The sequence below is a fragment of the Leopardus geoffroyi genome, chromosome A1, assembly GCF_018350155.1.
Source record: "Leopardus geoffroyi isolate Oge1 chromosome A1, O.geoffroyi_Oge1_pat1.0, whole genome shotgun sequence".
In the NCBI taxonomy this organism is placed as follows: domain Eukaryota; kingdom Metazoa; phylum Chordata; class Mammalia; order Carnivora; family Felidae; genus Leopardus; species Leopardus geoffroyi.
In genome coordinates this window covers 216,220,033-216,234,020 of record NC_059326.1, presented here as the reverse complement: position 1 = coordinate 216,234,020, position 13,988 = coordinate 216,220,033, and the positions used below count along the sequence as shown (strand labels likewise).

Sequence of the window (13,988 nt, the reverse complement as noted above, 5' to 3'; positions counted from 1 at the left end):
ACAACATCTGTTGGATCAATTTATTTGATCTCCTAAACAGTAATTGCTTGAAAGTCATAAAATATTATAGCAGCTTTAATCCAACTAATGCATCCTAGAGAACTAGGTCTAGAGAAAATTTTCTAAAACTCACAACTGATAATGTCATAAAATTTTCAAAAAGTCTCTCATAGCTATCAGGAAAAAATTCTTAGATTAATTGGCATTAATCCAAATAATACCAACCTGGTATATCTCTATTCTAGCCTTCAGCTATTCACCATATATACCCTTCATGCAAGGTATATCAGTTCAGAACTCTGTATTTGTCTTAAACCTGTTTAAACTAATCTCTTTATTGGTTAACTCTTATTTATCTGCTTTTTTTAAGTACAAGGCTTATTTTCTCTGAGAAGTGTTTGGGATATCCTTTCTCTGCCTTAGCATCCTGTGTGTAATAATCCTCTATTATCTAGCATAGTACCATACTTACACTGTATTTTAATTTGTGACTTATGTAGGTGAGCTCTTTGAGCTCCATATGATATATACAGACAAGTCAGGGACTATCCGTGGTTACCTATAGGGGCATTTCAGAATTTGCTTATACACGTTAAAACGTGTTTAAAATAACTAAGTAGAATTATTGAAGACAAATCAAAGTCTTTCTTTCATATAGCATTTTCTCCACATTGTTAAATGTTGCCCCTTTGTTAAAAGTCATAGTTTTCCAACGTTACTAGATTTAAAATGTAGGAACATATTGGATAAACAATCATGATATAGGGGTGTCTCCGTCGTTCAGTTGGTTAAGCACCCACTTCGGCTCATGCCGGAAGGCAAGCTATGCAACCAGCCTGATGGCAGGGCCTGGGCGGTGGATAGATCGGGACTGCAGGGCGGCCCACCGGCAGTGAAGCTTCTTGTACTTCCGTTTTCATGTAATTTGGCCTTAATAAAAGTACCTGGGGAATTGTCTGTTGGGGAATTGCCCTCGACAGTCCCCCTGGGAAAAGAACCATTGAGGAAGGAAATAAGGTTCTGCAAGGAAATTGTGCGGCCCTACCTCTAGCCCTTGCCACCCCCTAAAAAGACTCCTCTACCTAAAGGAAGGATAGCCTCATACGTTTGCCAGCCAAGGAAGGGACAAATGGATTTGAAAGCCCCACTCTGGCAACAAAGGAGTGTATCTACGGGCACAAGTGCCTCCAACCCCTAGGCCCCCTTGGCCCTCAGAAGGCATTCCAGATGATGATTGAATGTAGTCCGTTAAGGTACAGAATGGTTCCTTAGTTCCCAGGTGCATTGTCTCTCTGAGAATGCCTAAGGTGTGGATTCCTAAGGCCCTCTTGGCCCCCTTCTGAAACCTCAGACCAAGGCAAACACTTTTGTTCCTCAAACCACAAATGGTTTGAGGAAACAACTAAGAGGTCATGTCCCCGTAACTGTTCCACTTGAGGTGTTGAGAGAGAGATGACTTTTCACAAAAACAGCAAAGCAAATGCTTTATAGATTATAGATAAATGTAGATACATAATGAAAATAATGTAAGAAATTAATCAATAAGCAAAGGGCAGGAGGGAACGTTACAAGAAAATAACCATGTTGTTCCTTAATGGGTGATTACACAAAGGAACGTTTCTAGAGTTAGGTAATGCCGGAAAACGTAGATGGCGCACGCTATAAGGAAATTGCTAGCAAATATAATGCCACGTTTGCCACAATAAAGCGGCCAGTCCGACACGCTACCATTGTCTGTGTCCATTTTTATTTTTGTTTTATTTATTTTCACTTTTTCGCCAACGCCGTTCATCCTTCAGGAACCCCTGGACTGCTGGAGCTGGACTCCGTCAGGCTCAGGTCATGATCTCCCAGTTTTTGAGTTTAAGCCCCGTGTTGGGCTCTGTGCTGACAGCTGGGAGCCTGGAACCTGCTTCAGATCCTGTTTCTCCCCGCCCCCCCTCCCCTGCTTGAGCTCTCTCTCAAAAATAAAGTAAATATTAAAAAAAAATAAATAAAATAAGAATCATGATATAAAATTAAAGTATTAGTAAATTCATTCAAAATGTAAATTGCAGACTGTTTTTTCACACATAATATCCAGCTGTTAAAAATTTAAGAATGCACTTTCATTTCATCTAAACCACTATGTATTAACTAAGTAAACAAAACCTGAAAACATTTTAGTTTTATTATCCCCTATTTGTGTATATGTGTGTGTGTGGCCACAGGCATCTCTATACTTTTACACGTTTTAATTTTCTTTCAGTATGAAGTGAAAATGTCCAAATGATGTAATTGTCATATGTGTGTGAGTTTTGAGGTTTTTAAATAGGTATATTATTTTTTAAATTACCAGTAAAATTACCTTAACAATTCGATAATCACCATTATTTTCTGTCTCCACATCTATCTGATCTGCAGAAGCTATTCTTTAAGTTACGGACAGTTTATAGATTTTATGTATCTCCATGGAAATAACACTTGCATTTTGGTTCCATTACACAACTTTTACCTAATACAATAAGTAAAAGGCCTTGTGTATTTGAAAGTATTCAATTCTCACCTCTCTGTTAAAAAAAAAAAATTCTTTTTTCCCACTCTCTCTCTATATATACAAATGATACATTAGTCAAGCTTCTCCAGAGAAACAGAAACAACAGGTTGTGTGTAATGGATTTAGAGAGAAAGTGAGAGATTTCCTTTAAAGAGTTGGCTCTGCAATTATGGAAGTTGTGCCCAGAATTTGCAGGGTAGACCAGCAGGCTGGAGACCCAGACATGAGTTAATGGTGCAGCTTGTGTCTGAAGATAGCCTCAAAATAGAATTCTCTGCATCCATCTATGTCTAAATTTCCTTTTTAAAATCAAGACAACATTTATATTAATTACCTCATTTTCACTTATCTTTTTAACGACCCAGTCGCTAAGTACAATCAGTCTGAGCTATTAGAGGGCAAGGAGTCAACAGAGGAATTTTTGAGAGACCATGTACCCCATAACAGATAGACGGAGATAGATAGATACATACAAATAGAGATGTTAAGTATAGAAAGACAAATAGATGTAAACTGCAATTTAATCTTCTACTTTTATAGTACCAAATGTATACTGAAATATATTGAAAACTTAACGGAATGAGATAAAAATTGTTTGAAGTATAAATTTATGTTTCTCTGAAGAAATGCGTATTTCTAGAATCTGACAGTACCACGCGTATCAATGCTTTCACATTTTGTATATAGACTTACAAACAGGGAAATCTTAATTTTTTTAATGTTTATTTATTTTTGAGACAGACAGAGACAGAATGCAAGTGGGTTAGGGACAGAGAGAGAGAGACACACACACAGAATCCGAAGCAGGCTCCAGGCTCCAAGCTGTCAGCACTGAGCCCGATGCAGGGCTCAAACTCGTGAGCTGTGAGATCATGAGCCGAGCTGAAGTCGGACGCTAAACCGACTGAGCCAACCAGGCACCCCCAAAACAAGGAAATCTTAAACAAGTAGGTGGCTAATTTTCTTGAGTTCTATTCTGAAAATACAGAATTTAACACATAATTAAATATTCTATTTAATAATACTTAACAGATTAAATTTTTAAATTCTATTCCAATTTGGGGGAAGGGTTAAAATTTTTGAAATCATTTAATTTTCAAAATGATTTCTATATAGTCACTAGTATGATTCATCTTTCCTATACAAGTTGACATTTAGAATTGCATTTACTTGGTTATCTATACGATTGTACTTGACTTGCATCACAACTAAGATTCTGGATGGATGAGAGGCATACTTTCCATGCAGTGAAAAGTGGAGAAAAAAGAATTGTCATGCCACTGGTCACTTACCACAGGTCAAATTGGGAAAATTGATATGACATGATAGTTAAGAATTTGGCACTGCCTGTATTCTTAGAGTGTATTTGTATATAAACAATATGGAGAGTGCTGTTAGGAAGAATAAAATAATGATGTGCATGCATAAATGTATAATCTTCTACTAACATTAGCATCAGAGCAAAAGGACTTAGTTACCTCGTATCATATGTGTATAATACACCAGACCAATGTATCATTTACACGAGTCATCTTCCTTAATCCTCACAGTGATCCTAAAAATATTGAAAGTTCGCCAGTAGTTAAATAATTTGCTCAAGATTGCAAAATTAGTGAGTGACAAAATAGGAATCTGAAGAAGACATGCTTACTTTGGAAACCAAAGTTATTTCCACCAATCTTGCCTCTCTGGAAATATTTGGATTTGGGTTGAGTGGAAAATGGATTTTTTACTATGATAAAGTGTTTAATTCATGATTAATAGTTTTGAAATTTGAAATATACCATCATGACAGTTAGGATTCTTAGACAACATCCCGAGACTGGTTTGATTTCTCATTTATTTCAGCTACATGTCACAAGAGTGTCTATATCTACACAGTGGATGACAAACAGTGATTTTAGGCCATGCTAGAGAAATAATCTGTTGATCTAACCAAAAGAAATTTTGGCGGGCAATTTCTTGTATAACACAATATATTTATGACATTGTTTTGAGCAAATATAAGCAACTCATGTATTTTCAACATGTTAGATCCCATGAAATAAGAACTTAATTCATAGAATAATAAAGAAGACATGAAAACCCAAAAGTAATTTATTAGTGAAAATGGTAAATGTAAAAACATAATAAGATGGGCACTATATCAATGATTCAATAGGATAAAAAAACAAAATATCCAAACACCTGATGAAAGTTCCATTCCAAAGCAGGGCATATCTGAAATTCCCACATAGAATCATTAACAATTTCCCAGATGGCAGATTTACTGATTAGACAATTCAGAATCTAATTCTTATACACAGAGAAGGACTGCTTAGGAAAAGTAGCAAGTGTTGGAAACATTTGAAAGAAATATTATTTGGATGTTGTTTAAGAAAGAGAATTCTAAAAGAGTCAGAAACACTTATTTTTTTTAATAATGTCTTTCTATATGTTATGAATTTTAATAAGATCAGATTTTAAATCGAGATTATGAATAAAAAATAGCCCCAAATGTGAACTCTAGACTCAAACCAAGAAATTTAAATTGTTTGCAAGAGATAAAGTTTCTTGTATTTTTTGGGTTTAGAAAATCTTTATTATATCTTGCTGTTTAAAATAATGTCAAGGCATTTTCTTCCTGAATGGAGAGGTGCTATTGTAAACACCCAAAACTATTGTAAGCCAGTGATAGTTTCATTGTCACAATGAATACGTGTATTCACGTGTATTCATTGTCACATTGTCTACGTGTAATAGAGACATACTCAGTAAGTATATCATTTAAAAGTTATGATTCATTTCTTTTAATCATGATTTGGTTACAGATTTAGCACACATCTACAAAATAGATAATCTGTATGCAACACAATTGAAATAAGATAACAAAAATTAGGCCCCTCCCCAACTACTCTTCTCATTTGGGGCACTTTGAGAAATGTTATCATGTCTTTGATTTCTCCCTTTTAAATGTAACTATCCCGCTGTTATCTTAATTAAGTCTGCCATAGGCAAGGATCTGGTTTTCCACACCTGTGGAGAAAATTGTCCTGGCATCTTAATGACTTAATAGAGCTTCAGGAAATGGAGACCAGTGTGAATGTAATGATTAGTTCAATTTAATGCCAAAGCTGTCAATTTTCAATTAAGAGATGTGTTTGTTCCTCAACAATGTAGTACCACAAATTGGGTGTTGTAAAACTGTTAAGCCATCTTTTGCCACCTGTAGAAGGAACTCAAGTGGCTCCCAGTAATCTCTTCCATAATACAGAATTACTGAAGTTAGGCACAGACAGATATCAAGTGTAAAACCTAGGAAATTATTTTCAGTAATGGAAATATCTGACAAAAAACTCCCAAGAGTTATCTTTGGTAACGTGCCCAATTTATGGTTTAGTTGAATGTGAAGGATGTCAGAGTATGTATTTGTAAGCATTGAATGTTTTATTAGACGGAAATTATGGTATCGTTTATGTGAATAGATAAAAAAAGAAAAAAGAGAATTATAGTGCCCAGTGACAAGAAAAGTTTAGCAATAAAAGACAAAAGTAAATATAAAATTATTCTCCCAATAAAACATCAATCTATTGTTTTCTATGTAGACCTGGAATAGAAATTTGGAAGAAATATTAGAGAAAATCTGAAAAGAATGGATCAAAAAAAAAAGGGGAAATTTTATATTTGTAACTAAAGAAGCAGTATATCTCTGCTTATTAGTAGTAATAAGTATTACTTGTGAATATTATGCAGTAATAAAGTTTTTTTTTTAATATGAAATTTATTGTGAAATTGGTTTCCATACAACACCCAGTGCTCATCTCTCCTCAAGAAGTTTTAAGATAAGGAGCCAAGAAAATATATGAAGAAGAGTGGATGTATTTGTCACACTAAAATGATATTTCTGAATGTAACAAAATAATAATAATAATAATAATAATAATAATAATAACAGCTCTTATTTATTAACTGCCATCCATGTGTCAAAGATTTGGAGAGGTTAATTTTCACATGTTATTTTATTGAATCCCCACAATTTCCATGCAATTTAATTTTATTATTATTTTTCCATTTTATGGATGATAGAAATGACATGAAGAAAAATTAAATGAATTGCCTAAGGTACTTAGGAAGGACTATGCTATCAAAAGAATGCTTGTTGTCAGTTACAAAAGTCCATGCTCATTTGTGTCAGGACTTTCCAATGTTCCTAAAGGTTTTGATACTTTTTGTTAATGCATAATGATTCATCTGTGAAATTCATATCCTATGTTTACCAACAATGTAATCAGTGATCAGTCTCCAATAGAACAAACTCATCCAAGATCTTAAAGGCTTAGGGTTTTGCAAGTGGATTGTGCCTGGTGGGGACAGTCCATCCCTAATGTACTTATCTTCAGCTGGTGCAGTTGATCTGGGCTGAAGCAACCTCTTGCCACTTTGCTGGCAAGTTGATGTTGAGTACTGCAGCTCAGCTGGGGGACTGGCCACACCTGCCTGTGATAGCTTGCTCTTCCTTATAACATCACGATTAAGTTCCAAGAAAGAACACTTCCAGGAGACAAGCCCTAATGAGAGAGCCCCAGTGACTTCTCCTTCCACCATATACTTGTTTGTGCTCCATTGACCAAAAGAAGTCAAGTGATCAAGGCCATAGTGTGAGGTGATTTCCCAAAAAGCATGAAAACCGGGAGGTATCACTGACAGCACCAAAATAACAGTCTGAATATGATTCCTACGACTTTGGTGTGAAAGAGGGAGACAAATAACTGTATTTCCTTCATTTGCGAGGGGAATTGAAGTACAGAGCAAATTCCTCCCTTTCATTATCATACAAAATAGGCATTTAATAATTACATTTAAAACATGATTAGGGCGTCTGGGTGGCTCAGTCGGTTGAGTGTCTGATTTCGGCTGGGGTCATGATCTCACAGCTTGTGAGTTCGAGCTCTGGGTGGGGCTCTGTGTTGACAGCTCAGAGCCTGGAGCCCGCTTTGGATTCTGTGTCTCCCCCTCTCTCTGCCCCTAACCCACTCGAATTCTGTCTCTGTCTCCCTCAAAAATAAACATTTAAAAAAAATTTTTTTAACATCATTGATATGGGACGCCTAGGTGGCCCAGTTGGTTGAGCGTCTGACTTTGGCCCAGGTCATGATCTCACGGTTCGTGAGTTTGAGCCCTGCATAAGGCTCTGTGCTGATAGCTCAGAGCCTGGAGCCTGCTTCAGATTCTGTGTCTGCCCCTCTGCTCACACTCTGCCTCTCTCTCTGTCTCTCAAAAATAAACATTAAAAAAAAGACATCACTGATATGAGGGGAGTAATTTGCTAGAGGCTGTGATGTTGAAAAGTAAAATTTTAAAAATTCTGTAATCATAATTTTTAAAAATTAAGGATTTCCATCTAATGAATAGATTTAGTACCTTTATTGATGTTCTTACTGGAAAACCAAGTGGGGAAAAAAATGAAAAATAAAAATATGTTTTACATTCCTTTAAATGCAAACAATGAAATGGAAAAATATTTTTTAAAATATTTACATATCAAAAACTAGTAAAATTAAAAATTCCAAATCTGACTTTTTTTAAAGGTATTTGCAAATGGAGTGAATTTGAGCTTCATTTTTCTTAGTCTTGAGGAACACAGGGGCAGTTGGTAAAACCCTGTATTTGCCAAGATGGAAAATTCAATTGGGCACAATCCACAAAAAGCTAGAAGCCAGAATTTGTAACAGTTCAGGTATGAAGTTATCACAACACCAGAGAATTGCACGAAAAACCCCTCGTCAACAATCCTGGTAGTTAAGTGATAATAAACTGTGATAATTTATAACCAAGTATTTCAAATGTAATATTTATAAGACTAGTTTACATCTAAATCTGAATTCACTCTCTGTAAAATCAGAAAGAGTATTAACACCTACAGAATGAGGTCATGATATGCACATTGCAACTCTGGACTCTTTGAATGAGGAACCTCCACGCCAATGGAATAACTAACATCACATTAGAGAAAATACATCAGAAATTTAAGAATAAGCAACAATGACTCTTCAATATATTTGTCTTTGTTAAACAATACTTGAATGTTTTTGTAGTGATTGTTTTAGTATTTCCTGACAGCCCTATTAAACATATTAACCCATTTATTTTTTAAAAAATGAGTTTTTTGGGGCGCCTGGGTGGCTTGGTCAGTTAAGCGTCCGACTTCAGCTCAGGTCATGATCTCACGGTCCGTGAGTTCAAGCCCCGCGTCGGGCTCTGTGCTGACAGCTCAGAGCCTGGAGCCTGTTTCAGATTCTGTGTCTCCCTCTCTCTCTGCCCCTCCCCTGTTCATGCTCTGTCTCTCTCTGTCTCAAAAATAAATAAAAATGTTAAAGATTAAAAAAAAAAATTAAAAATGAGTTTTTTACATGTAATCTTCAATCCACTTGAAGAAAAATATCTCAAGCAAAGATTTCTTTTATAACAAGAGAAATTCATATTAAGGACTCTAGGATACTGTCCTAATTCATAGCTCTTTGCAATTATATTTGTGGGGTTTTTTTGGTGGGGGGTTAAACAGTTTCGTTTATGGGTTTACCTTACATTATTTTTTAAATGAAGTTTGGCTTTGCCTACGTGTCTTGCCAGAGTCTTCTCAATCTCCAGCCGTGGTAAAGAATATGGCATGCAGATAGCAATGCTTATAGTTATAAAAATTTAAATCAATAAATAAGTAATGTGCTAAAGGGAAATGCACTGTCACTGTTTCTGATTTCCTTCCAGAAAAAGAAACTTTTCCTAAGCCTAATATGAGCCCCCTGCACTGCCTTTGGGAATATATAGACAGAATTTATCAGCAAATCTGCAAATGTGGGGTTGGTTTATATGCAATTAGCATGTGTTCTCCTTCACTCCTCCATTCTTCAACACTGTTTACCCAAGGTGTTAGTCTAAGTACAGTACAGTCTAGGAATGAGGCATATCTGCCAATTCTGGAGCTCACTTAGTTGACCCATTTGGTTCCACACTAAGCCATGCTCTCTAAAACGAATGTCTGGACTTCCATCTGTTATTTAGTTGCCATTTTGGTTATTGAGAAACCACGTGCAGAGGAGGAATTCTATTAATTAAAGGACCCCTCAGAGACCACACACATTATTAGCACTGAGACAATATTAAAACATTGTTAAATTGAATTTATTATACTAAATTGAATTTGTTAGTATTTAGGTGTACATTTCGCTATACTTAAAATAGATCACCCATCAAATTGTCAATATACATACTACAATGTTTTAATAAGTAGTTTTGAAATCTGTGTGATTCATTCCATAGGTGTATTGAGACTATTGATCAAGTATTTAAAAAGAAAATATCAGTATTTTTTATTACCAGCTTAAGGAAAACTTCAGTTTAAATAAGTCATGTGATGGGGTGCCTGGGTGGCTCAGTCAGTTAGGCATCTGACTCTTGGTTTCAGCTCATCTCACAGTTTATGAGTTCGAGCCCCGCATTAGGCTCTGCACTGACCACACAGAACTTGCTTGGGATTGTCTCCCTCTCTCTCTGCCTCTCCCCTGTTCGTGCACTCTCTCTCTCAAAATAAATAAATAAACATGTAAAAAATAATAATTCATATGATAACTTCAAATAATGAAAGAAAGCTAGCCCATTTATTTTGTAACTCAAATCTTCTAAAAACATTTATAGAACTATTTGTTGAGAATACGATTATTGAATATATTACTAGAATATAAACACTTAGAAATAAGGGATATTAGGTATAAAGTTTTCTACACTTTGTGAAGATTTTATTATTTTTTCACTGTTGGGTTTGATTGACTTAGTTGTTTATTTAGTCTTTCATAAAACATATGGATCTTCTAGGTCGGAAAGTATTAGTTAAAAATTAAAAGAAGACTAGACATGTTTTTTGTCAATTACATGTCACATTTAAGATCTGAATCAAGAGGTCCTTTGAAAATAAGTGTAGCCTGTTGGGAATAGGAACTTTATGTTAGAGATATTTGGAACACTTCCTTTACATTTGGTTTCTTCATGATTTGGACCAAGTACTCTATCCTCATTATCCCATGTTTCCTCATCCATGAAATGGGAATAACTCTTAACTAATAGTGATGCTAAGGATTACATACATGGAACTAAAATTATATAAGACATTTAATATTTAGCTATAACAATGTTTTTTTTTTTTTTTGTTTTTTTTTTTTTTTTATGTTCTTGCATGTGTCCCTTGTCCAAATGAGCATGATGCTTTCATTTTTTTCTGAGGGAATATTAGGACTACAGAAATGCAAAAAGAAAAAAAAAATACCTTGATGAAACTATTCAGTCATCATATTCTGAGAAAGAAGGCCTTCTTAGTCTGGAAAAGATTTTTCTAGGTTTCTTAACTGCAGAGCATAGATAGTTCAGAATACGGCATACAGGAAATGCACCCAGTACAACATGGTGCGAAAGGGCTTTCTGATGGAAAGTAGAAATGCATGCAAAATGAAGAGGCAAATGTCTAAGCTCCCTCCTCTGTAATAGTAGAAATCCCATTCAGTGATGGTAAAACAATTAATTAAAGGAATTCAATTTAAGGAGATCACATGTTACTTTTTATGTTTTTATCTGGTGAAGGTGCAAATTATTTATTTCTGGGAAAGGATAACCCCCAAGTTTATTGCCCTGTGAACTATTAGTCAGTTTTGCAACCAACAAAGCAATCTTAACATTCTCTTATTAAGTTGCTGATTAATATGTAGCTCCCCAAATGCTTTGGCACACATTCTTTGATGTTAGAAACGGAGTGTCAAATGAAAATTTCCATCTAATATATTCCAAAGGACAGAGCAGGAGAAACACATATTCCAAAAACAAATCTTCACTCTATAAAAATACATTAAGCTTTATTTGAGACAAATTAACTTATTTTGTGAAAAGAACAAAGGAGAGAATCGACTAAATCAAAAAGATTAAATGTTAATTCACTTGATACTTAAAAGGAAATTCTCCGCACTGCATTTCTCTAGTGGTCTTATTAACACCACTTCAGGCCAAATACAATATACATGTATCATCAAAGAATTTACAAGAATATTCAGTTCTCTGATTTATCAACTGCATTTCTCACTGAATAATCATTTTTTCATTACACATATGAATTAGTTGCAAGATAAAGTTTATTTTATTCGCCTTTATTCCAATTAGTGTCCTGATAATTGTTACTTTGATTGACTATGACACATCTGTTATGGAAAATGGCACATAGCTCACGGTTTTATAGAGAGATGGTGATGTTATTTTCGGCACCTTTTGATTTCAATCATCATAATTATTGAATTTGTCAAAGTTGTGTACCAGTTGTATAGGGTTCGTTAAGAAAAAAAGCAGTCAATGGACTCCCTCCATTTCCCTTCCTCATTTTTTCTTCCCCAGGTAACTTTTTCCAAATCTGTTAGCTGAGTTTTTGTGATTTACTTCCATATCTCCAAAGACTGTGTTTGACTGATCCTTCAGGCATTTTCTATTGACTTCCCACCATGGAGGCTGAAGATTTAACTTTCTTTCTTTCCCTGAGCCCCAACACGTAAACACACATTTCCCATCTACCATCCTCCAAAAATAAATATGTCATTATATTGGTGAGGCCAATATTGAGTGTTTGCATTATCATAAAGCACATGAATTCTGTTCACAAATGAGTCATACAATATACACACTTGTTTACTTACTTGTATCTTACTATATACAGGCTTGCTTGCCCGAAATACTGTTTTTCTGTGTATCTATGAGAGATATGGATGCCTGAGAAGGGCCAAATCTGACTGGGAAGACACATTGGGTTTTGGCGTAAGGATATAAAGCTTATCCAATAAGATTGGATGATTACAAGAATGGAGAAAATTGGGTTTTAAATGTGCCCAAGTAAGGGATAATGGTTTCTCTGACTAGTGTAATAGTAGAGGAATAGTAAAGAAAAGTACAAGCATCCTATATAATTTTGGAATTAGAACTGGCAATTGGGTAATTGAATGATGGAAGGTGAAGAGGAATTACAAGAATAATTACTATTTTTGTGGCATGAAAGACTGAGACAAAGGAACACAGTATAATAAAATTCATAAGACTAGGAAAGAAAAAATATTTGCTGCGGATCATAAGTACATTGATAAAAGGATCTCACATATAAATGAAACCATTAAACTGGGAAATATTTGCTGTGAAAATACAAATAATTAATTTTAATGAGTGCAATAAAGTATTTTGAACATATGTATACATTTTAATAAAGCATGACACAGAGAAACCACTCACAATTTTGTTAATATAATTATTGAGCAATATTATTTGAACACTTAGTATATTAGTTTAGTATAATAATGAAGCATTTTGCAAGATATCTGGGTGGCTCAGTTGGTTGAGTGTCCGACTTTGGCTCAGGTCATGATCTCACGGTTCATGACTATTCATGAGGCTTACGTTCATGAGGCTCTGAGTTCGAGCTCTGTGTCAGGCTCTGTGCTGATAGCTAGGAGCCTGGAGCCTGCCTCAGATTCTGTGTCTCCCTCTCTCTCTCTGCCCCTCCCCCACTTACACTCCCTCTCTCTCTCTCTCTCTCTCTCTCTCTCTCTCTCAAAAATAAAATTAAACATTAAAAAATAATTATTTTGCTCTTGTGAAAAGGGTGAATTGTGAATGAGTGCTGTATAAATATTTGTTTCCAAGAAAAAGCAGATTGAGAGAATAAGTTCTTTGCTACACTGCGTTTCTTCTAACAACTAGGAAAATAAAATAATAAATTAGCATGTACAATTCAATACAGTATTAAGTATAATACTTATAATATGTGGTAATTGTTGCACGTATTAATTATGGTATTGAATAATAAACGATTTTCTAAATACTAATTCATTTGGAATTTGGAACCTATACCTCCTCACTGAAGAAATTAAAATGTTCAAACTACTTTCAAAATAACAGAAAAGAAGCTTGTAACTTGTATTTTTTGTTATATTGAATTCTCTACCAACTTCACAGAAGAGGTCAGGTAGTTTATGATTACTTAAATAAATAAACAGATTTGAATAAGTTTGATTGAGTGTGAAAATAATTTTGAAGGCCAGTTTCTAGGTAAAGTGTATGTGTGTGTGTGGGTGTGTGCACGTTTTGTTTAAAGTGATAGGCTTCATTTATTTCACTACAATATAGAGGAGAAGAAGTTGTTGAAACAACCTGTGTTAGAACATCTCTTATTCTCCACTCTTCTTTATACAATAACCCTACTTTTGTTATTTATTTGGTTAGAGAATTCCATAAATTTTTCTACCTCATTATTCAGACAACAACTTTTGAAAGGAATGATTAGAAATTATTATCATTCACAATGGTAGATATTGGTAACTTTTCATTCTGGAGACCATATATTTATCTCTAGGGAATTAGGTACTTTCAAATTAATATCAAATATTACTACAACATGAAC

At 34.8% G+C, this 13,988-nt stretch overlaps 1 pseudogene; it reads left to right on the top strand.

Moving 5' to 3' along the window:
- Positions 1 to 808: 808 nt before the first annotated feature.
- Positions 809 to 13,988, top strand: part of LOC123582923 — a 79,684-nt pseudogene continuing 66,504 nt past the window's right edge.